General features: G+C 40.9%; 2 long non-coding RNA genes and 1 pseudogene across 9 annotated transcripts; 2 read left to right on the plus strand and 1 right to left on the minus strand.

The window, feature by feature from the left end:
• The first annotated feature begins 4,288 nt into the window (after window positions 1-4,288).
• Window positions 4,289-8,777, plus strand: LOC134211951 (uncharacterized). Its single transcript, XR_009979161.1, has 5 exons — window positions 4,289-4,855; window positions 4,908-5,405; window positions 6,720-7,043; window positions 7,109-7,397; window positions 7,893-8,777. It is a non-coding gene; the product is annotated as an uncharacterized LOC134211951 (long non-coding RNA).
• On the minus strand, window positions 7,992-10,484 carry LOC134211952 (uncharacterized). 8 transcript variants are annotated; one of them, XR_009979169.1, is made up of 3 exons: window positions 10,365-10,484; window positions 9,450-10,281; window positions 7,992-8,122 (listed from the first exon to the last, which is right to left on the minus strand). It is a non-coding gene; the product is annotated as an uncharacterized LOC134211952 (long non-coding RNA). The 8 variants fall into 8 exon arrangements; XR_009979162.1 differs by lacking the exon at window positions 7,992-8,122 and adding an exon at window positions 8,923-9,390; XR_009979168.1 differs by lacking the exon at window positions 7,992-8,122 and adding an exon at window positions 8,923-9,400.
• Window positions 10,485-20,520: 10,036 nt separating this feature from the next.
• The window catches only part of LOC134211953 (ubiquitin-conjugating enzyme E2 R2-like), an 82,131-nt pseudogene continuing 78,841 nt past the window's right edge, over window positions 20,521-23,810 (plus strand).

Raw genomic sequence — 23,810 nt, forward strand, 5'->3', positions numbered from 1 at the left:
TTTAATTTTTATAGAATTGCAAAAAATCATCTAGTTTGACTTTCCATAGCATTTCCAACGCATGTAATCAAATCATAGGACTGTAAGGTAGGTTTTTCCGATATAATTTCATAGCAAAATGTTGACATTGTGCAGTAATAATGCAAAAATGGCTGGAGGGTCCACTATTGGTTGGGGGTCCACTATTGGTCATTTTACCCTACATATCCAAATCGATTTCAATTACAAATTCCTAAAATTCATTGAAGGTTCGCTTTATTAAGCCTTACGTCTGTTTGGAAACACGTCCGTACGCCACTAAAATCTCCTTAGATAAAGTCGGACCGAGATCTTACTTTAGGTTCCGTAGGTTCCTGTTTCGTAATGAAATGCAGCAGTAGTAGTAAAATTCTTCTTTATTTAATCATTTTTTGTTCTACAATTATTTTTTACATATACAGTGATCGGTCGATTAGTTTTTTTTTTATATATTGTTATATTGAGTTTTAAAATATAATATTTCATGACGGCCTTTAGGAGGCGCTAGTGTGTTTTTTAAATTTAATAACCTTACTACTATGTACACTAATATTTACATTAAAAAAATGATAGATTGGAACTGGCGCCCTAATTGGAGCCTGATCCAAATGCAAGCAACGGACCCTAAACTTTTCTTTACACTCATCAAAGCGTTCATGTGAGATTTTTATCCCAGCCAGACGGTGGACCTCGGATGTTCTTGTCCTGGGAGGGGTGTTGAGGATCATCCTCAGGAATTTGTTTTGGACTCGTTGAAGTTTGAGGTGGTGGGTTTTATTCGATCACAGGGAAGATGATTTGCTTGTAGACAGCAAGCTTATTTTTCAGGGACAATGACGACCGACGGTTGATCAAAGGATACAGTAGTTTCAACAAGACGTTACACTTTGTCAACCTGTTGCCTGAAGATAAGCTTGCTGTAGAGGGTCAAGCCAAGGTAGTCGGCCTCATTGGCCCATTCCACAGTCGTGCCATTGAGGATGATTTTACAGTCCCTAGGCGAAACATGTTTATGGGGTTTAGAGTGGGGGAAAATGATGACCTGGGTCTTCGCCGCGTTGATACAGATCTTCCAGCTGGTGAGGTACTCTGTCAGGGCATCCAGGCCTCGTTGGAGTTTTGCCACTAGCGCTATGATCACTCTACCGTTATAGACGATATAGTGTTCAATCGCTTTGACATTTGATTAGTGTATATGCTGCTGAATGTTTTCTGTGTTGATGACGATGATGATGATGATTGATATAGATGTATGCGTTAGGGTAAAATCAGCAGTGATTCAAATCGTTCGGGGCTGTCAGTTTGAATATAAATCTGAAACATTCAGTTTTCCCAGCAGCTGTTCTAGATTCATTTTTTATACCAGTCAAATGTCAAAAAAATAAAACTGGTATAACGCTCCGTTCTATTTTCTGCAGATTTGAACCACGATTGAATCACGAGATTCAAATATTTTCCAATGGTTTTGGTGTATGAATGCGTTATTTTATCTACGGATCAATCCACTTTGCAATTACGGCGCTTTTCTTGGCGCCAAGATGATGATTTCATTTAATTGAAAATTTGAAAAACATGAATAGAACACTGCTGGGGAAACCAGCGAGTTTGTTCAATTTGGCTCCAGATTCAAACTAGAATAGTGGTCGAAAATTTGGAATGAAACTGAATCACTCCTGATTTCACTCTTAGGAGCAAAAGTCAAATGAGAAATAATCATGGCCGACTGTGTTTCTCGCGATTCCGATAACAGATGGCAGTAGTGTTTTCTGATAAGCGAATGACGATAATTTTTCCAACAGTTTGTTTGAAGAGTTACGTCTGTTTGGCTGTGCAGAAACTGTTGGTAATGAATTATTAGCAGTAGCTGGTTTCCAACCCGCCGCTGCCGATATTCTTGAACATAGGAACTTTTTTGAGTTGAGTTTTGATACTATAGTTATGAAGGATAGAGATATTGCAAATTAATCGATTACTTAGATTGACTAATCGATTAGTCGGGATTTTACGACATCTCTAGGTGTCCTCTACTACGCCTACCAATTACATTTTCGCCATACTGATTTCAGAAAGTTAACTCCTGCGATGCGATGTTGAAGCTCAGTCATAGTCTCATTAAAAATTTGTCACTTGAAAAAAAATGTATAAACATAAATTCACGCGTTTTGATTAGGTGGACACTAGGGGAAGGTAAGGCGACTTGATCCCCGGGAGACTTGATCACCCCCCGTTTTATAGAAAACTAAAGTAGTTTTGTTCTAGCGTATTTCTTAGTATAGATCCTGTAGACAAATGACCTTTATGTGGTGAGTTATTTTTTGGATTGCCAACCTTACTTATTCTGCTAGACGGTTTTTATGTTTTGACTTTCCTAAAGATTTTTTTATTGGCCATCAAAATTTGAACAACTTTTCATTAATATGACCAAATAATGCTTTCGTTTTTTCACAGCACAAAGCCATAAATATGCTTAATGATCTGTACTGATGAAAATGTCAACATTCCTTCAAAGTTTTTGGATATTTGGATTTGAAGTTATTGCCTCAATATGGGGACACTTGATCCCCCATTAGTCACTCATACAAAATTTCAGTGGAAAAATTCTAAAAAATATAAACAAAAGATATTTTAGTTACTAGATAAAGATTGTCGCTTCGGTTCCCTTTGTTCTGCTGTCAGAAACATGTGTGGTACATACCTGTCAAATCGTATGGATTTTCCTTCTATGACATCTAGCTCCCCTATCCTCGCCAGCAAAAGATGTTCCGGACAGCGACGACAGCGACAATCTTTATCTAGTAACTAAAATATCTTTTATATAAACCTCTTCTCAGACTCCTAATTTTTTGTAAATTTGACAGATTTGATTAAGGGTTGGCATGAAAAATTATTTATTGCGTAGATATCATAGAAAGGGAATCAAGCCTCCCCCATTTTTAAAATTGCATGTGCTGTCGAATTCAATAACAAAAATCGTTCATGTATACGCACAGCAATTTGAAAATTCCGCATATTTTTAAGGAAAAATATTTAAAAAATCTGAGGGCTCCTTTCTAATTTTATTGAAGCAAGTTCTTGGAGAGGGATCTATTTCCCCAGAATATTTTAAAAGTCGATTTTTGACAGCACTCCAAAAAATCAATTGTGTATTAAGAACAACAATAATTTAAGGACTGTCATACATCAGTAAAGTTAAATACTATATTTCTTAGAGAGTCTGTGTGGAAATCGCGTATGTTTATTTATTTTTGACTGTGGTACATCGGAATTCAGAAAAGGGGATCAAGTCTCCCCAGTAGACTGGCCCAGCTTAGTATGGGGAGAAAAACATGTTGTCGAATTCACCCCAGGATTGTGTCTTTGGGTGAGAAAATAAATCTCTGAAAATTTCAGCTCAACCGCTTGTTGCATAAGCTGGCGCATTTGATTTGAAGTTTGTATAGGGATTTCAGCCAAAATGTATTGGAAACTACACCTCCGTCACTCATTCGATCTGAAAATTGGTTCTGATTGCTCGATTGAACTCAGAATTACAAAAACGGGAGTTGGTATGCTACAGAACAATTTCACAGAACATTGTATGATGATTAAATGAACTTTTATATAGTTTTCGTCTGATTTATTAGGAGCTGAATAGTGTATTTTTGGATTTATGGATCAAATCGTATCAGTTGAAATCCCCTTACAAACTTCAAATCCAATGCGCCAGCTTATGCAACAAGCCATTGAGCTGAAATTTTCAGTGATTGATTTTCTTACTCAAAGGCACAATTCTGGGGGGTGCCCCGTGGAATTAGACAACTTTTTGTTTCCTGGGCCAGTATACTCCCCGGTCTCTCATACACCTAATTATGTTGCTGGTGGAAATGATTCTGCTTATTTATTTATTATCAGACTAAGGCCGGAGTGGCCTGTGCTGCACATAAAAGTCTTCTCCATTCAGCTCGGTCCATGGCTGCACTTCGCCAACCACGCAGTCTGCGGAGGGTCCACAAATCGTCCTCCACCTGATCGATCCACCTTGCCCGCTGTGCACCTCGCCTTCTTGTTCCCGTCGGGTCGTTGTCGAGAACCATTTTCTCCGGATTACTGTCCGACATTCTGGCTACGTGCCCGGCCCACCGCCAGGAACTAATAACCGGGATCAGTCACTCGGAATTTTTCGGTGTTGCGCTTGAAGTCTCCATCGGTGTGTAGAGTTCTAGGTATACAAATGAAAAGACACCAAGTCAGTTGTCAGTTTTTCTCCATCATTTGCTTTCCGTGCAAAACATGACAGCATTGTGTTTTTGTTTTTTTCACTTTCACCTATGTTTTCCTTCACCTTCCACTTAAGTTGCGATATTAGTAAACGCAATGTTCGACCAAAAATAAATATGTATTACTTTCGTCGCTTGTCGGCGATCCAAGTCCACTGCGTGGAGAAGCTTCCAAGGAATTGTGTAAAGCAGAAAAACTGGATTTCAAAGCTGGATTTTCAAACGCGGAGACCGATTCGTTCCTATATTGAATTTACATCGCCTCATGATTTTCTCGTATCCACCGGTGACCTGAATCGCATGAACGCTCTGCTAACTGGCACTGCTCGTCCAACGTCTGCATCAGCTTATGGCATCGGAAGGGAACGAATAACTAGGAGGATTCAACAAAGATCTATGCATTACGGCTGCCTCGACGGCGGCTTTGCGTCAAGAAACTACAACCGCAGAACATACTGCCGATACTACCTGGTCAATTTTTCAGCCAAATTCGCATTGGTCATCGAGACGAGCTGCTTTTACGGATTCCAGATTGCAATGGCATAGTGAGATGTTTTCATTAATACCTATTCGTGAGAAAGGTTAGTATTTTTCTATTTATTTTTCTACAGAATTATAACAACTCATTTCAAGGCTTCAAAATTCATCAACATCTCCACCACCACCTCGAGCAGAAAAACAGAAGAATCTCGGAGTTTTGACGGACTTGCAGATCTTGCTGCAGGAATATCCTCATATCCTACATTGACGGAAGAACAGAAGCAGCATCAAACAAAATCCCTCCAGTTTAAAGGACTACTATGGCGTTGTCATCAACGTCCGCAACCATTTGAGGTCATGTTAGAGGTGCCAGAACCTGTCGAAACAATACCATCTTGACAAGAGAACAGCAAAACAAAATAAAAATATTTTATTGTCTTGAAATCCGCGTCGGCAAGTCCCTCTGTGTGTTGGCGAATAGACCCTGTCGCAGAGAGGTCAATTTGGGCATCATCATTCTTGATACCAGTCGTGCAGAGGGAAGCAGGCGCGAAGTCGACCCTTCCCACCTTCCGAGGACATAGGGCGTGGTAAGGCCACCTGGAAAGCCGGCAATGCGCTGGCACGATACCATGGTGTTTTTCTAAAAAAGTGAGTCACGATGTTTGGTGCTGCAAGGACACGCAGCTAACCTCGAGGGTGCGTTGTGCACTGGCCCCCCTTTGAAGCATTACTTTCTGGTTGTACCGAAGGGACTATGGGCTTGGCGGCAATGGAAACGGTTTAGCGGGTCGGGAATGTAGTCCTGCCTCCCTCGTTTGAGGTTGGAGGTGGTCCCTAACCCGCACTTCCTGGACAACCCAGGATGTCTGTTGAGCAGATTCCCCCTCCATTGCTTAGGAAGAAAAAAACCTACAGACATCACCTCAGTTAGTCGTGCTGAGTCGATCGGTATATAACACTATGATGGGTCTCCGGACCTTCTACCAAATGTTCTTTTTTGGAGTAATCCTACCCAGTTTTCCGCGAGCAGTAATGGCCGCCAGCTTGCCTGTGAGTAGTCTCTGACTTGACGTTGTGATATAAAAGAAGGCTTGAATTCACTTCATCAGCACCTTCTTATATGCTACACTAGCAGACCCGACAAACTTCGTTTCGCCTAAAATTGATTTATTTTCTGATTAGATCTCGAGTTATGAAGAAATTGGTGTTTCATTTGTATGGGAGCCCCCCTTTCCAAAGCGGGGAGGGGTCTCGAACCATCTTAAGAACCTTCCCCGGCCCCAAAAACCTCCACATACAAATTTTCACGTTGATCGGTTCAGTAGTTTCCGAGTCTATAAGGCACAGACAGACAGAAATTCATTTTTATGTATATAGAAGAAGAAGAAGATGTAAAAGTATATAGATTGGTCAGAATGCTCGGAGCGGTGGCCGCAGTTGACCTCCACAAACGTCAAATCAGAGACTATAACCCGCGGCCATTACCGCTCGCGGAAAACTGGATAGCCTTTCAGGACAAAAAGTAAAAAGGGAAAAAGAAGAAAGAAAGATGAAGGAAGAAGGATGAAGGAAGGTGAAATGAGGAAGAAAGAAGTATAAAGAAGGAAAAAGGGAGCAGGAAGAAGGAATAAGAAGAAAAAAAGAAGAATGAAGGAGGAAGAAAGAGAGAAGAACGAAGAAAGAAAAAAGAAGGACGAAGGGGAAAAGAAGAAGAAGGAAGAAGAAATAAGAAAGAAGAAGAAATAATGAAGGCAGGCGGTAGAAGGAACAAAGAAGATGAAAAAAGAAGGAAGAAGAGAAGGAAGAAGAGAGAAGGAAGACGGAAGAGTGAAGAAAATAGAAGAGAGAAGAAAAGAAAAAGGAAGAAGAAAAAAGAACAGGTGAAGGAAGAACTACTAATTTCTCACTTGTTGATTCATTCTTCTCATTCGGCCTAATGGCCTGACATCGTTATATTTGTAGAAGTGAGAAGCTGCCGAACTATTGCTTGCCTGTCCCATGAAATGATTCCGTCACCGATTACTACAGAGTGTCAGCTTACCCGATTCCACCCACACTAGCTCACTGCCCACCCACTAGAACTGCTGGTTTGCATCTATATAAAATAAATAACATGAAGCGCTCGTAGGTACTCTGAATCCTAAGATCTCGAGAAATTCTAAGTGTGATGCTAGAATGCTCTGTGGAAGCAGCCCTGGGACAAGTGTAGAATGTTTGATCTGCTGCTGGTGTTCCTAAGACAGATGACAAAAGCTAAATTCTTCTGACGACATTTTCTGAAACAAGGTAAGTTTAATTTTGAATTTGCTTTTGCTGAATATGACTAAATGTATACTTCCACACATCTCTAGACATTGATCCTGAGATCGTAAAAGTTTTTCCTTGGAATTCATAAACTGCAATCGAAAATGCAATAATTGCTTCACACGGGACATGCGAAAAAGTTTGGTGCCGATTATGCACACTTCAGCTATCGATCGAATGTTTCACTTGAAAGAAGTAGAAAACGCCCAACGCATTCTTCGCTTTCATGAGGGAATGCTTGTCCTGAAGAGTATGCTGTCCGTCTGGTGGATATTATAGATGCAGTGCGTTATTGTGACCAACCTCAAAGTCTAGCTCATTCGATTAACCAGTGGGGTAAGTTTGTGCATTTACTTAATGTAAAATTTAACAACGTATCAAGTAACCAAAAGTTCCTTTAAGAGTACGTTTTTAGCTTAAGCAGCTCAGTAAAGCTGATTAAGCGAATAACGTACTCTTAAAGGAACTTTTGGGTTACTTGGGGTGTTTAAGTTGGGGGTCGTACACTAATTACGTAAGCAATTTCTCTGGATTATTCAACCCACCCCTCCCATCATGTAAGATTTTTCTCCTACAAATCATTTTCCATTTATATGGAGCGTAATAAAATGGCAGACCTCCCTCCCCCTCCCCAAAGTGCTTACGTAATTAGTGTACGACCCCTTGGACAGTAGAGTAATTGAAGATGAAGAAGACTATAGTATTTCCAACATTGTTTCTGGTTAAAATTAGATTTTATTTCAAATTTCCAAAATTGACGCCTTTAATATTAGATAATATAATAACACAGCACTAGATGGATGAATAAATTATATATTACTTTTCACACAGATCCTGAATGGACCTAACAACATGCAACCTAACAAAGACGGTGGCAATCCACATCTGACTGGCCTAAATTCTAGCAAACCATTGCAAAGCTATCTTAATCAGGCTGTCCATGGGGCCCCGGTACATTCGATCAGGGAGGTCCAAATAGTGGAGTGGACTGTGATAGTGCTGGCTTTTCGAGTAGTGGTGTAGATGGTCAGTACTCATCATTGAACCCAGGAGCTGCGTACCTAATAAAATAAAAAGGTTTGCGTTCAAGTTAATAATTATGATTATATTTGATAGTGTTTCAAATTATTGATACATTTATAGGCTATATCTGAAGCGTTGTAAATTTATTAAATTTTTGTTTTTGCTTTTGTCCGGGACAATGCCTTTATATCGGCTACAGTTTAACCCTTTATAAGGCAGACGAATCTAAACAATAAATTAACGAAAACAGCAATAGGACACAATGTTGACATGGTATTAAACTCAAATGTATGCTTGTTATACATTAAACAATTCAGAAACATTGAAAAATGGGTGGCAATATAGTTGCCATTGCCCGTCAAGCGGGACAACATTGGTGGCAATATAGTTGCCACTGCCCGGCAAGCGGGAAAACAGGCAACAACAAAAATAAATAAAAGATTTTTAAAAATTAGATTTTACGTAAAACAAGTCAAATCAAGGCACGTTACATTTTTTGGCGAAGAGTCCTAGTCGGAAAACGCATTATAAATGAAAACTTTTTTTTTGCGCTTTCGTTCCCAAGGGGGACCGTCGATTTCGTCAAAAATCCAAAAACCAAATATACAGAAAGGCAAAGCTTTTTTCACGCTAACCGTGCAATAATCTAACACAGGAGATTCAAAATAATTAATAATAACGGGAAAAAATATATCTTTGTCGTTTTTTTAACGAATTATAACTGAAAATCCTTTTTCCACTCGAAACTTACGATATGTTCGAAAAAAAAATGTTCTCAAATTGCCATTTCAATTTTTTTTTATGGCTCAAATTCATCTGGGGTGTTACTAGGAAGCAAATAAAGCCTTCTTCTTCTTCTTCTTCTTATTGGCATTACATCCCCACACTGGGACAGAGCCGCCTCGCAGCTTAGTGTTCATTAAGCACTTCCACAGTTATTAACTGCGAGGTTTCTAAGCCAGGTTACCATTTTTGCATTCGTATATCATGAGGCTAACACGATGATACTTTTATGCCCAGGGAAGTCGAGATAATTTCCAATCCGAAAATTGCCTAGACCGGCACCGGGAATCGAACCCAGCCACCCTCAGCATGGTCTTGCTTTGTAGCCGCGCGTCTTACCGCACGGCTAAGGAGGGCCCCAAATAAAGCCACTACATGGGACTGCCACTGCCACTGCCTTATAAAGGGTTAATAGTTCGCGAGGTTATAACGGAGGAAAAAAAGCATAATAGTAGAAAAATTAGGATCTCCCATTCTGCCCCGGATGGCGATCTGCTCGTTCTTGCCTATCCTCAATCTGAAACTAATGTAAACTAATTGAATAAAGTGGGAAATAATGGCCATCTTGATCTATAACTGTACCCTGATAGGCGACCGAACGTCCGCAGTCGAATAATCCTTCTAATCGCCTCCCTCCACCTGGTCCTCCCGGTTACCATCACCACGACCGCTGCCGTTGCCGAAACGCACAAGGTGAATAGGAAATGTCAAGTTTCAAATCCTCGCAGCAGCATAGCGTGTAGGAAAAGCGATCACTAATAGCAGCTCCTGTGTTGTACACCTGTGAAATCAGTTGTTTCTATGACGGTAGTCGGAGTGGAAAGGGTATCCCGGTTGCGACCAGCCATTTGGTCGTATTCACACTCATTTTCTAGGCACTCGTGTAGTTATCGGAATCGATTCAAGTCTTGAAGTGACATAGGCTTTGATGACCTTCGAGGTGTGTCCAGGTATCAGTGGCTCTAACAGTGAACTTTATGGAAGTTAATCCGGGTTGTTTTAGAGTAATTTTCGACAGTAACAAACTCTTATTAATCCTACATGTAGCGCTCTCTCCCCATTCTTCAAAGACAGAGGTGTCACATGTTCACCAGCAAGATCGTTGAAATATCAGGTTCGCTAACTCCGACGTAGCTTTCCATTTCATATCCCAAACTTATTTCACGGCTGAAGCACACATATATTTTACTGGCTAGTCAACTAGGATCAGTAATAAAAAACATCTTCATTTCTACCGACATGCATGCTCTATGTCCGGCAACGATATTTACCGGATTTACCGTACGCAGCCTTCAGTTGAGTACGCTTTGCATAGTTCTTTTTGACGGGTCAACTTATGCACCACGCCGGAAACCGAAATCTCACAGCTACCAGCAACGAGTTATGTCCTACCAAGGTTGTTGTTTTGAATCTTCTGAAAAGAATCACAGGAATCAAGGGTTACAATTCATTATTATCACATAATTTGAGTTACCAACATCGTATAGGTGAACCCACCAAAAGCACATCCTGATATTTTCGTCCGAAACCTTCACCGATTTCACGGAATCGTTCTCCGAGACCCGAGAGTGTACGGAAGAATTTTAGAAAAAATGCTTTGATATGCCTGAAAGGCCGCCCAACAAACAACGACAAGCTACAAATAAGCATCTAAGTTGAATTATTGTTTATTTGTAATCTTCATAGCTGAATAAAATGGATGCTGAATAATTCGTTAGACAGATTTCATCTCAGCATTTGATGCAACTAATATTCGACTTGGCCTATTTATTTGTTTACCACCTTTATTTGAGGTCGAACTAACGTTTTAGTTTTATCACATTTCAGCACATTGGAGAAGTTTATCAATGTGTTGAACTAATGATTTTCAAAATTCTCTGTTCGACTATAGACCAATGCAAACTCTAACTTAACCTCACTTATTTTGACAGTTCACAGAGCTTGTTTACAAGGTGTTAGAAGAAAAATCGATGAAGGGAAAATTAAAATTCATATTTTCAGTTTAAAAATGCTGTGATCCGAATATTTAGATGTTATTCTTTGCATTCAGCATGAAATCAATCGCAAAGGACATTTACATCCGAATAAAATGACGAAACAATTTTATCGGAAGCTGCGCCGGAGGCTAAGTCCCGGAGAAAAAGCTCTGTGAACTGTCAACCTACGTCATCATGTGCTGGTCTATGATGTAATTCTCTGAAAGGGTGGTCGAAATGAGTTTGAATAGTAGATTAATAAGCAAGCATTAGACATCCTTCTTAACCGTTGCCCTTCTTAACCATTGGATTTCACCTTTACCGGATCTATCGCACAGTGGAAGAAAACATTATAATATAGTTTATGCTTTTTCCGTTTGAAAGAAAATCGCGATGGCTTGAATTGATGATATTTGGATAGGAAAATAATAATTCATTTTCAAGACATTGTTGGATTAATTGTCAAGAACACTCAGGCTTTTTATATTCATGCACACTTAATTTTTTTCGCCGAGATCTCAGCATTTTTTGTTTATTTTCCCGAGGTGGGGGCCCTCCTTAGCCGTGCGGTAAGACGCGCGGCTACAAAGCAAGACCATGCTGAGGGTGGCTGGGTTCGATTCCCGGTGCCGGTCTAGGCAATTTTCAGATTGGAAATTATCTCGACTTCCCTGGGCATAAAAGTATCATCGTGTTAGCCTCATGATATACGAATGCAGAAATGGTAACTTGGCTTAGAAACCTCGCAGTTAATAACTGTGGAAGTGCTTAATGAACACTAAGCTGCGAGGCGGCTCTGTCCCAGTGAGGGGATGTAATGTCAATAAGAAGAAGAAGAAGAAGAAGAAGGGCACCGCCGATTTTCAGCAAACATGATTTTTGCCGAGATCTCAGTAAAAGTGACGTTTCAGTTGCTGAGATACGGTAAATATTTTGCCGAAAATCAGTAATAAACCAATTTTTCTGCCGCATTTCAGTTTTGAAATTTACTGAGGTACAGCGGTGCCCGATTTTGCCGAGCTCGAGAAAGAAAAACTTAGTGTGTGGGGAAATACATAATTGTTTCGTGATACATAATTAATTCCTGAGCTAGGTATAAAGATGTTGAAGATTATAACGAACAAAATTGTTGGAGCAATGAAGAAAATTCATGCAGTTGTTGTATAAAGTTGTGCGGAAATGAACACAATAAAAAATCATAAAAAATCTACCATATTGCATGTCTGATATAGATTTCCTGTGTACTAGTTGTTTTTCTGTATGTAAATAAATGTCGATATGTGTAGTTATTTTCTCGCTGCATGTGTGGTATTGATGGCACAATCATATCGCAACCGGTTATTCAGAAATTCCGAGCAAGGTCGAACATAAAATCATTAAATTTTCATAAACCCCATCATTGGAGACGAATTTTATTTTATCGTTTTGACATTATTTTCTTATATTTTCCCCCAGTGTTGAATGGTTATTACTGGCTGAACAATGGTTGAAATAAAAATCTTGTACAGTTATTAACAAACTGTTGTTTGACAGATTGACTTGTTGATTAAGAGTCCAATTATGATTCATATTCAGCCATACGATTATTTATGTTTTGCATTGAGTAAGCCATAACTTACAAATCAAGGATGGCGCGGATGGCAACGTTACCGGAGGATGATCAAATGTCAGCAGTTCGAGACCCGATTTAGGAAAATTTTAAAATGATTATATGAAAATAGCAATTGCAATGAACGTATTGGAGATCTTGATGATGTTACTCTCAATGCGTTATTATTTTCGAAGAATATACATGTAGCTGAATTAAGGCTAAGTAAAATGCTTATTAAAGGTTTTACGAATCAGGTAATAAAGTTGTTTTTCAAAACGAGATGTTATAGCTGTATAACTTCTCCAAAATTGTGTGAACAATGCCTGATCAGAAGTTGCGATAAGAAATAGTACAGACATAATTCAACACAGTGCTGAACTGAATCATCACACTGATGTTAGATAAACTAGTGAATGTTTGTTGGGCGTATATAAAACGTACACAAAAGTTGAGGTTAGATATCTGTCAAAACTGACAGCGAAAAAGTCTACACTAACCAAAACACTTTAAAGTAAATTTACCATAAATGTGAGTAATACACACTAGCGCCTCTGGCGGTGCTGGTCTCGTCAGCTCTTCTGGGTTGCATGAATTTTTAATCGGTTCTTCGGGACACTCACGTCCCGGTTATTAGTTCCTGCCACCGCAGTCTTCCGGTTTTCGCGGTGTGAACGATGGATGGTTCTCCCAACAGCTGATGCAACTCGTGGTTCATTCGCCTCCTCCACGTACCGTCCGCCATCTGCACCCCACCATAGATGATACGCAACACTTTCCTTTCAAAAACTCCCAGTGCGCGTTGGTCCTCCACGAGCATCGTCCAGGTCTCGTGTCCGTAGAGAACTATCGGTCTTATAAGCGTTTTGTAGATAGTCAGTTTGGTACGGCGGCGAACTCTATTCGATCGGAGCGTCTTACGGAGTCCAAAGTACGTACGATTTCCAGCCACTATGCGCCTACGAATATCTTTGCTGGTATCGTTATCGGCGGTTACCAGTGAGCCCAAGTACACGAATTCTTCAACCACCTCGATTTCATCACCACCGATAGAAACTCGTGGTGGGTGGCTTACATTGACCTCCCTTGAGCCTCTTCCTATCATGTACTTCGTCTTCGACGTGTTGATGACTAGTCCAATCCGTTAAGCTTCGCTTTTCAGTCTGATGTAGGCTTCCTCCATCCTCTCAAAGTTACCTGCCATGATATCAATGACGTCGGCGACACCAAATAACTGGACGGACTTCGTGAAAATCGTACCACTCGTGTCAATCCCTGCCCTTCGTATTACTCCCTCCAAAGCGATGTTGAATAGCAGACACGAGAGACCATCACCTTGCCGTAACCCTCTACGCGTTTCAAAGGGACTCGAGAATGCCCCTGAAACTCGAACTACGCACATCACCCGATCCATCGTCGGCTTGATCAACCGTATCAGTTTATCCGGAAATCCGTTTTCGTGCATTAGCTGCCATAGCTGGTCCCGATCGATTGTATCATATGCAGCTTTGAAGTCTATAAACAAATGATGTGTGGGCACGTTGTATTCGCGGCATTTTTGCAATACCTGACGTATGGCGAACACCTGGTCTGTGGTAGCGCGTTCACCCATAAATCCCGCCTGGTACTGCCCCATGAACTCACTTGGAATTGGTGTTAGTCGGCGGCATAAAATTTGGGAGAGTACCTTGTAGGCGGCGTTCAGCAATGTGATTGCGCGGTAGTTGATACAATCCAGCTTATCACCCTTTTTGTAGATGGGACACACGACACCTTCCATCCACTCCTGCGGCAGAACCTCATCCTCCCAAACCTTGGTAATCACCCAGTGCAGCGCTCTAGCCAGTGCCTCACCACCGTGTTTAAACAGCTCTCCTGGTAGTTGGTCAACTTCAGGGGCTTTGTTGTTTTTCAGCCGGCCGATCTCCTCCTGGATTTCCTGGATATTCGGAGCCGGAAGTCGCATGTCCTGCGCGCGTGCTCCTAGGTTCATTACCATACTGCCACCGTTGTCTGCCATATCGCCATTCAGGTGTTCTTCGTAGTGCTGCCGCCACCTTTGGATCACCTCACGCTCGTTTGTAAGAAGATTCCCGTTTATGTCCTTACACATATCGGGCTGTGGCACGTGGCCCTTACGTGAACGGTTTAACTTCTCATAGAACTTTCGTGCGTTATTAGCGCGATATAGTTCCTCCGTCTCTTCACGGTCTCGATCTTCCTGCTGGCGCTTTTTCCTCCGGAAAATCTAGTTTTGTCTGTTCCGCGCCCGTTTGTATCGTGCCTCGTTCGCCCTCGTGCGGTGTTGCAGCAATCTTGCCCATGCTGTATATTTCTCCTCAACTAACTGCTCACATTCGCCGTCATACCAGTCGTTTCTCTGATCCGGAGCCACCGTGCCTAGTGCAGCGGTTGCGGTGCTTCCAATGGCGGATCGAATATCTCTCCAGCCATCTTCAAGAGATGCTGCGCCTAACTACTCTTCCGTTGGGAGTGCCACTTCCAGCTGCTGCGCGTAGTCTTGGGCTAGTCTACCGTCTTGTAGCCGCCCAATGTTTAGCCGCGGCGGACGACTGCGACGCGTGTTGATCACCGTCGAGAGTTTTGAGCGCAGACATACTGCAACGAGTAGTGGTCGGATTCAATATTCGCACTGCGGTAAGTGCGTACGTTCGTGATGTCGGAGAAGAATTTACCGTCGATTAGAACGTGGTCGAATTGGTTAGGTGATTAGGTGATTTCCATGTGGCCTTGTGGATATTCTTGCGGGGGAAGAAAGTGCTTCGGACTACCATTCCGCGGGAGGCTGCAAAGTTTATGCATCGTTGGCCGTTGTCGTTCGATACGGTATGCAGACTATCCGGTCCGATGACCGGTCTATACATTTTATCCCTTCCTACCTGAGCGTTCATGTCACCGATGACGATTTTGACGTCCCGCAGTGGGCATCCATCGTATGTCTGCTCCAGCTGCACATAGAACGCTTCTTTCTCGTCGTCGGATCTCCCTTCGTGTGGGCAGTGCACGTTGATGATGCTATAGTTGAAGAAACGGCCTTTTATCCTCAGCTTGCACATCCTTGCGTTGATTGGCTGACACCCAATCACGCGTTGGCGCATCTTTCCCAGCACTATGAAGCCGGTTCTCAGCTCGTTGGTGGTGCCACAGCTTTGGTAGAACGTAGCCGCTCGATGCCCGCTTTTCCACACTTTCTGTCCTGTCCAGCAGATTTCCTGCAGCGCTACGACATCGAAGTTGCGGGGATGTAATGCAACCTGCGAAGCCTAGCGACATGCAGTTCCATGTTCCAAGCTTCCAATCGTGATCCTTTATTCGTCGCCTAGGTCGTTGCCGATTGTATCGAGTCGTATTATCTTCTATGTCGTTCGTAATAGTTGTTTTTAAAAGCGGCTTATTGGGCCTGCGCAAACCTCCTGTCTCGTCGGAGGGCCGTCGTGTCAGGGCTGTTTAGCGTCCCACCTAACACCAGCGCTTTGAGCGGCACACGGTCGCTTTGGCGGAGCCTACTTGCGGATTCATGCAGCTTTTTATAGAGGTTTAACAGGGCCCACTGTCAAACCCCACCACACCCTAGGCAGGCGCCACAACTCGCAGATGGCCTGGGGAGGATCGTCAAGCCCTTGGACATAGTCCCTGCTGCCCCTGATTCTGCTATGTAATATATGATATACTGAGTGTGGTTGCAACCATATATCATTTATCTATACTGCCGATGATCGATGTCAGGCCATTAGGCCGAATGGTCATTAGGCCCAACGATCATTAGGCCGAATGAGAAGTAAGAAGCAAATCGTGAAAAATTAGAGTTTTTTCTTTTTCCTTCTTCATTCTTCCTCCTTCTTTCTTGCTTCTTACTTCTTTTTCTTCTCTTTTCTTTGTTCTACGTTGGTTCTTCTTTCTTCTTCGCTCTACTTTCTTTCTTTTCCATAATTTTTTCTGCTTTATTTTTTCTTCTTTTTAATCAACACGCTCAATTTAACTGTTCAATCTATTGAATGTCCAACTTTACCATCACTATGATGGATAGTGATATTCCTCTCATTTTGGAGTGCTGTCACACATTTCAAAAGTGCGTTAAATACTTTGGTGCAATTAATAGATATTTGAGTTTTCCAAATGTCACTTTGATCTGTCAAAATAATACACACCAAATACCACCAAATATTGTACTTCCAGTTGAAACCGAAGTGAGCTCTCGCGACAATCGAGTTTTCTCCCTTTTCCTTTTCTCGCAACTACATCGCGACTAGTGCGCATCATGGCGCATGGCGGTAGTATAGATGCGCACTAGTCGCGATGCAGTTGCGACATCAGGAAATAAGGAAAAACTCATTCGTCGCGAGAGCTCACTTCGATTTTCAACTGGAAGCACAATACAAAAACCGAACTGAGCTCTCGCGACAATCGCATTTTCTCACATTTCCGGATGTCGCAACTGCATCGCGATTAGTGCGCATCTATGCCATAGTCGTGCGCTATCATGCGCACCACTCGCGATGCAGTTGCGACATCCGGAAATGGGAGAAAATGCTATTGTCGCTAGAGCTCCGTTCGGTTTTCAACTGGATCTAGAATATTATTGTGTATTACTGTATGTCTCTTTGTCGCTGCAAAAAAAAGAAAACAACAAGGCCAGTAAACGTCAAAATTTATGAAGAACGAAAGAGATAAAGATATTTTTCCGTGCTCTACACGGAGATATTCAATTTACCAATTAATGGATACTTTTATGTGCTATATATTTCTCCCTGCAGAAAAATTAACCGATTTTCAGAAGTTCGGCGGCATAACTTATTAATGAGTTATGCCGCCGAACTTCAAAAAATGGGTTAATTTTTCTGCAGAGAGAGAGATATAGCACAAAAAAGTACCCATTTATGGGTAAACGCAGGCGATTCATTGCCTGCTTTGAGCGTGCTTACAGCGGCACACTAGGAGCTAACTTTCTGAAATCAGTATGACGAAAGGCATCTAAGGTTCGATTTCTAAAAATTAAGCACCTTAATCGAAAGAAATATTTGGTAGGCGTAGTAGCGGACACCATCCTTCATAACCGGTATACCAAATAGTTTTTCATGAAAAGTTTCTAATTTTGAGAAAACCCGCGTTAGATGTCTTTCACCATACAAATTTCTGGCGGTTAACTCATGCTGGCTATTCTGTTCATATACTATAGCGCCTGGATGTGACAGCGGCGGGTAGAAAATCAGCCACTGCCAATAATTCGTTGTGACAGCTTTACTGTTCAACAACCCGCATAATCAAAAACAGCATACAATATTGTCACAACTTCAAAAATGATTTATGAAATATATTCACCGTTCGTGATAAAGTTATTGAACAGTTGCACATTAATTATTTTCCATCAACGAATTATAAGTCATTGTGAATCTACACCATCTCTTGATGTGACTCTTTGTCATGATGTCATTTAATAATGACTTATACTTCACATTTACTTCATAATGAGTACAGACTTTAAAAACACTTAAATGGATTCAATCACATGTAGTGACATTACATTATATGTTTCAATCAAAGTTCAACATAAACCGCAGATGTCACAAACACGTTGATAAGTCTTATTTTTTAATTCTAAATGGATTTTAAGTGTTATTGTTATGCCGAATATGTGTATGTTATTCCGGATCAATTTAATTTAACTTCGAAGAGGCCATGTTTATTTACTTCATTGGTTGAGTTTTTTCTGGAAGGTCTTTCAGCTACAACTTAATATAGATTGTAATAATAAAATTGTCTGCTTCGCAAGTTTATGGTGCTCCTCAGCTTTGGGCGTTTTTGGCAAATACTGTGGTGAGCTGGTGAGTGTTTTTCCCGAAGTTCCGAATGATTTTTTTTCTTGCGCCTTATGAAAACTGTTCATTCTAGGTTCGAGAGTTTCCCGGCCAGCCAATAAACTCTACTGAACTGCACACTAATTGGGCAAAATGTTTAAAAAAGTGGTAAGCTATTGATAATTGTGATTAAAATTGTAAATATAACATTCCGTTCTCTTAGGCCATTCACAAGGAGACGATGCAGCAGCACTTTTGGGGCGATAAACGGCTCAGGTGGACGAATTGTAGAAGAAGCTACATTATGACATGCATTAGCATTGGTTTGGTATTCCGTGTTAAAACTTAATTGATAGGATAAGTGGAATTATGGATGCATGTTTTATGTTCATTAAATAAACCAAAAAAAAAAACAATTTTAATTTTTGTTGTTTTCTTCCGAAAAAAAAATCGTATTTGAATTCAGTAAAATGCAATCATATCTCAACATTACAGATTGGAGTGATTCCATACTTATTTAGTACCTTCCAATTACAACTCAACCTTAAATTATAATGTTCTGTATTGCAGATATCGAATGTATATCGACCATATGATGTAGAATCCCCAGAAAATTTTGTTCGAGAAAACGGCCATTTTTTTATGGTGACCTAACTTAACAACCCTTTCGCCATAAGGTTAAATGACCAATAACCATTTTCCACATGGTCAAAACTATTCATGAGACTGTCGGCTTACAGTTATGGAAATTTATGTGAAACGGTTATGACACAACACAACCCGCATAATAAAAAACAACATGTTATATGGTCAGAATCATTATTACAATGTAAGATATAGCTTCACAGTTTACGTTGCGGTTATCGAATACTTTTCGATCGATTCAACCATAACTGCTCGACATCATCACTAAATGTCAACATATAACATGCTGTCTCTTAAATGTTCTTTATTTCCTGCATTATATGTCAACATTTTATCATACTGTTGAGCGAAAATTTTGCACGCGAAAACAGACGATTTTTTATGGTGACATAACTTAACAACCCATTCAGCATATTGTTATTTGTCAAATAACCGTACCACAAACTGTTAAAACTTCATATGATATTGTTCATTTACAGTTGTCAACAGTAAAGGATACTGTTGACGACCGCACGGGAAAATATCCATGTACAGTCTATAATTATGCGGGAAGATGGTTCAAAATACTATGATATGCAGTTCATTAATGGTTCGTAGTTATGCGGGAATGCAATTTAAAGGGAAAAAATGCATATTTGGCGCTATGAGGCAAATATTGTTAAATAGTTTTTATGCAATGTAAAGAAACGTGTCAAAAGTTATCAATGAATGAACCTTATGTACGAAAACGTTTCAAAAACAATTGCAAATATTGTTATATTAGAGAAATATGTTGATGTATTGTATCCTTAGTGTTAATACAATCTGTGCAACCATCAAGAAACAATGTATCCTATTGTATACCGTACCGTATGGTAATTCAATTAATTGAACCAATAGTACATTTTTATCCGGGTACTTCGACCCCAATTGGGGTATACTCAATTAAGGCTTTTAAGGTAAGGCAATTAAGGTAAGTATAAGGTGAATTGAACTCACTATTGGACAGTTTATTTCTTTCGTGTAGAGACTGGGTATATATCAATACCAAATTTTCAAAGCAACTTATCTGCTTTTGTGAACAAAGATTCAAACGTCGATTCGACGAATCGCATTGCACTCCCACGCAAACCAACACCACCAATAGTTAGCAGAAGTCTTCACCTACGTGCTAATGGTGTTGGTGTGCGTCGAGGTGTGCGTATGAGTGCTATCAGTTTTGTCAAATCGACGTTTGAATCTTTGTTTACAAAAGCAGATAAGTCGTTTTGAAATTTTGGTATTGATATATTATATCAAGACAAAATTTTCAAAACGACTTATCTGCTTTTGTAAACAAAGATTCAAACGACGATTTGACGAATCTGATAGCTCTCCCACGCAAACCAACACCACCAATGGGTAGGTGAAGGTTTTCGCTACCTGTTTATGGTGTTGGTTTGCGTGGGTGAGCTATCAGATTCGTCAAAACGTCGTTTGAATCTTTGTTTACAAAAGCAGATAAGTCGTTTTGAAAATTTTGTCTTGATATTATAATAGCATTATAACACATAACACATAACGCTTGTAACGCTTATGTGACTCCTGTTGTGTTTCGGTAACCTCTTGCATCGAATGCTCTTGAGCAAATCGTTGCCCGTGTCAGCTGTCAGTGAGTGTTCGTGTGTGGAAGAAAATCTCTTTGTTGTCAAAATAAAGTATCGAGTTTTATCGCAACATTCAATCGTCGTCCTTTCTGGTGAGGAAGTGCTGTCTTTTGTGAATCCATTTCTGGGATATAGCTGAACATACCCATTGTGCGATTAGTTTATTTCGGGAAAGACGTAGTTGTCTAAAATTTCCGTGGTTAAGTTTCCAAATTGCAAGTGGATTTTTGTTCGATTTAATTTCTCTCGTTGGGAGTCGATTGCGTGCTGGAAGTGGGAAGGCCAGAGTAGTGCTCCACAGAGTAGTGCCAAGTTCTTTTTTCTCGTTCGCTGAGCGGATGTGTTGTGAAACAGTGACCAGCGGAAATTTGTGAATTTTGCTCGGTGAAGGCCAAATTGGTTAGTTGAAGCGTCGGTGGTTACTTTCGAACTGCATAGAAGCAATATCGGAAAGGATTTCCCCCTGACAAACCCAGTAATTATTGTGTTATTCAAGGCAGCAGCAGCAGGTAAGATGTCCGCCATTGTTTTTATCTGGTTTTTATTCGTTTCGGTGCTCCAATCGTAGAATATTTGCGAAATGTTTATTTTAGGCAATATACTTTTATTTAGATACGCAATTGAGAGTTTGGCTTGATTTTTCTATGCGGAATTACATAAGCTGCAACAAAGACAAACTATTAGGTCATTTTTAAACAAATTTTGTGATACCAGGGCTGGTAACCAGTAACTTTTTATTATCTTGCTTCTTGAGGTTTGTAATTTGAAAGAGGTTTTTGTGTAAGGCAATTTATATTACATTTTTGTATTTTTGATATAACTGTTTTGCTTACGGCAAATAAAAAAAAGATAAACAATGGAATTTATGCGGGTGGTTTTAGAGATAATATCATACTCATTTATTGGGCAACGGAATATTAGTACTCAACTCACCTGCGAATTTGACTTCCTATCGAAGAAGGTGGTTTAAAATTCACCCGACTCGTTTGGTCATATAGTTTTACTATGCCTGTCAATCTTTATATACATTAAATTACGATTACATCCGCAAACATTGAAAGCTCTCTGTGTATCCAGTATACAAGTTCAATCTTGTAGATTACCTTCAACGTTGTATGAAAGTTCGAAATGTTCACCAATTTCTTTTTTTATGAAATTGTTCAGATATTCTATTCATAAACACCTGGAAGCCCAAGACGATTTGAACGAATTGAAAATCTTGTTATTGGTCGATTCATTGGCGAATTAATTTGTGATTAAATAATTCCAACTGTTTTATTTGTGTAGGGAAGACTTTCTGGTTCATACTTTTACATCCGGAACAGAATACTGTTTTTTTTTTCAATGCAAAGGTTTGAGAGGATGAGGTTTTACTGCTGGAATGGATGCAAGGTGTCGTGTATTGAAAAGAGTGATACACTGGATTGCGCTATCGCGCGATCCCATTGCTGAACACTATGGCAAGGTGATGGTGATGGCGCAGAATACTATGGCAAGGTGATGGGTCTTTCGTTTATTATTTATTTATTTAGCCTAAGGTCGGGGTGGTTTCTGCAGTACATAACTATCGTCTTCATTCAGGACGGTCCATGGCTGTACGTCGACAGCCACGCAGTCTGCGAAGAGTCCGCAAATCGTCCTCTACTTGATCGATCCACCTTGCCTGCTCTGCACCTCGCCTTCTTGTTCCCGTGGGATCATTGTTGAGAACCTTTTTTTTACCGGATTTTTGTCCGACATTCTGGCTACGTGTCCGGCCCACCGGATGTTGCAACTCGTGGTTTGTTCGCATCCTCCACGAACCGTCCGCCATCTGCACCCCACCATAGATGGTAACAAGCCATGAAAACGACACTATCGCACTTGTATAATACAAATTGGAAAAAAAACTGATTCGAATAGGCGGCCCCCACCGATGGGGTTTGATAAAACGCTTTGTTCTCGCTCATGTCATGCTGGGGACCATATTTTTTCGACCAGCTGTGTAAAACAAATTGAAATGCATCATCAGAACCGGTGCCCCCGCAATTGGAGCTTATTGAAGAAAAATTATAATGGGTTGTAGCCCCCCGAATCAGTTCATTATCGTAACAGCTACCGAAAAACGTCTCTCACGGTATGCTACCTATCGAGAGTGTATACAGACATGATAAGTGAGAGATTTGCTCATTCTCCTTTGGATTCAAACCCTGATCCCTGCCCTTCGTATTACTCCCTCCAAAGCGATGTTGAATAGCAGACACGAAAGACCATCACTTTGTCGTAATCCTCTGCGCGTTTCAAAGGGACTTGAGAGCACCCCTGGAACTCGAACTACGCACGCCACCCGATCCATCGTCGCCTTGATCAACCGTATCAGTTTATCCGGAAATCTGTTTTCGTGCATTAGCTGCCATAGCAGATCCCGATCGGTTGTATCATATGCGGCTTTGTAGTCGATAAATAGATGACACGTTGTATTCGCGGCATTTCTGCAATACCTGACGTACGACGAACACCTGGTATGGGGTAGAGCGTTCACCAATAAATCCCGCCTGGTACTGCCTCACGAACTCTCTTGCGAATGGTGTTAGTCGGGGTCAACAAAATATGGGAGGGTACCTTGTTGGCGTCGTTCAGCAATGTGATTGCGAGGTAGTTGCTACACGACACCTTCCATCCACTCCTGCGGCAGAACTTCATCCTTCCAACCCCAAAGTGCAGCGCTCTAGCCAATGCCTCACCACCGTATATAAACAGCTCTCCTGGTATTTGGTCAACTCCTGCGGTTTTGTTGTTTTTTAGCCGGCCGATCTCCTCCTGGATTTCCTGGAGATTCGGAGCCGGAAGTCATTTGTGCTTATTTTGCGTCTCGTATGACTCAAGAATAATTATTCTGTTCAACAGATTGAGACCGCTTGAAGAGTCCTTCGTCGGCGAATACCAAGCAGGTTTTCGTGAGAGCCGATCAACAACGGATCAAATGTTTACCCTGAGACAAATCCTTGATAAATTCCGGGAGTACAACTTGCAGACACATCATCTGTTTATTGATTTCAAGGCGGCGTCAATTCAGTGAAACAGAATGAATTATGGTAAATTATGCTTGAACATGGTTTTCCGGCGAAACTGATACGGCTGATTCGTATAACGTTGGACGGATCGAAATCAAGTGTAAGGGTTGCGGATGAAATATCGACGTCATTTGTTACCTTAGAAGGATTAAAGCAGGGTGATGCACTCTCGAATCTACTGTTCAATATAGCGCTCGAGGGAGCGATTAGGAGAGCTAGCGTGCAAAGAAGTGGTACCAT

Source organism: Armigeres subalbatus, chromosome 2 (genome assembly GCF_024139115.2).
Source record: "Armigeres subalbatus isolate Guangzhou_Male chromosome 2, GZ_Asu_2, whole genome shotgun sequence".
NCBI classification, from domain to species: Eukaryota; Metazoa; Arthropoda; class Insecta; order Diptera; family Culicidae; genus Armigeres; species Armigeres subalbatus.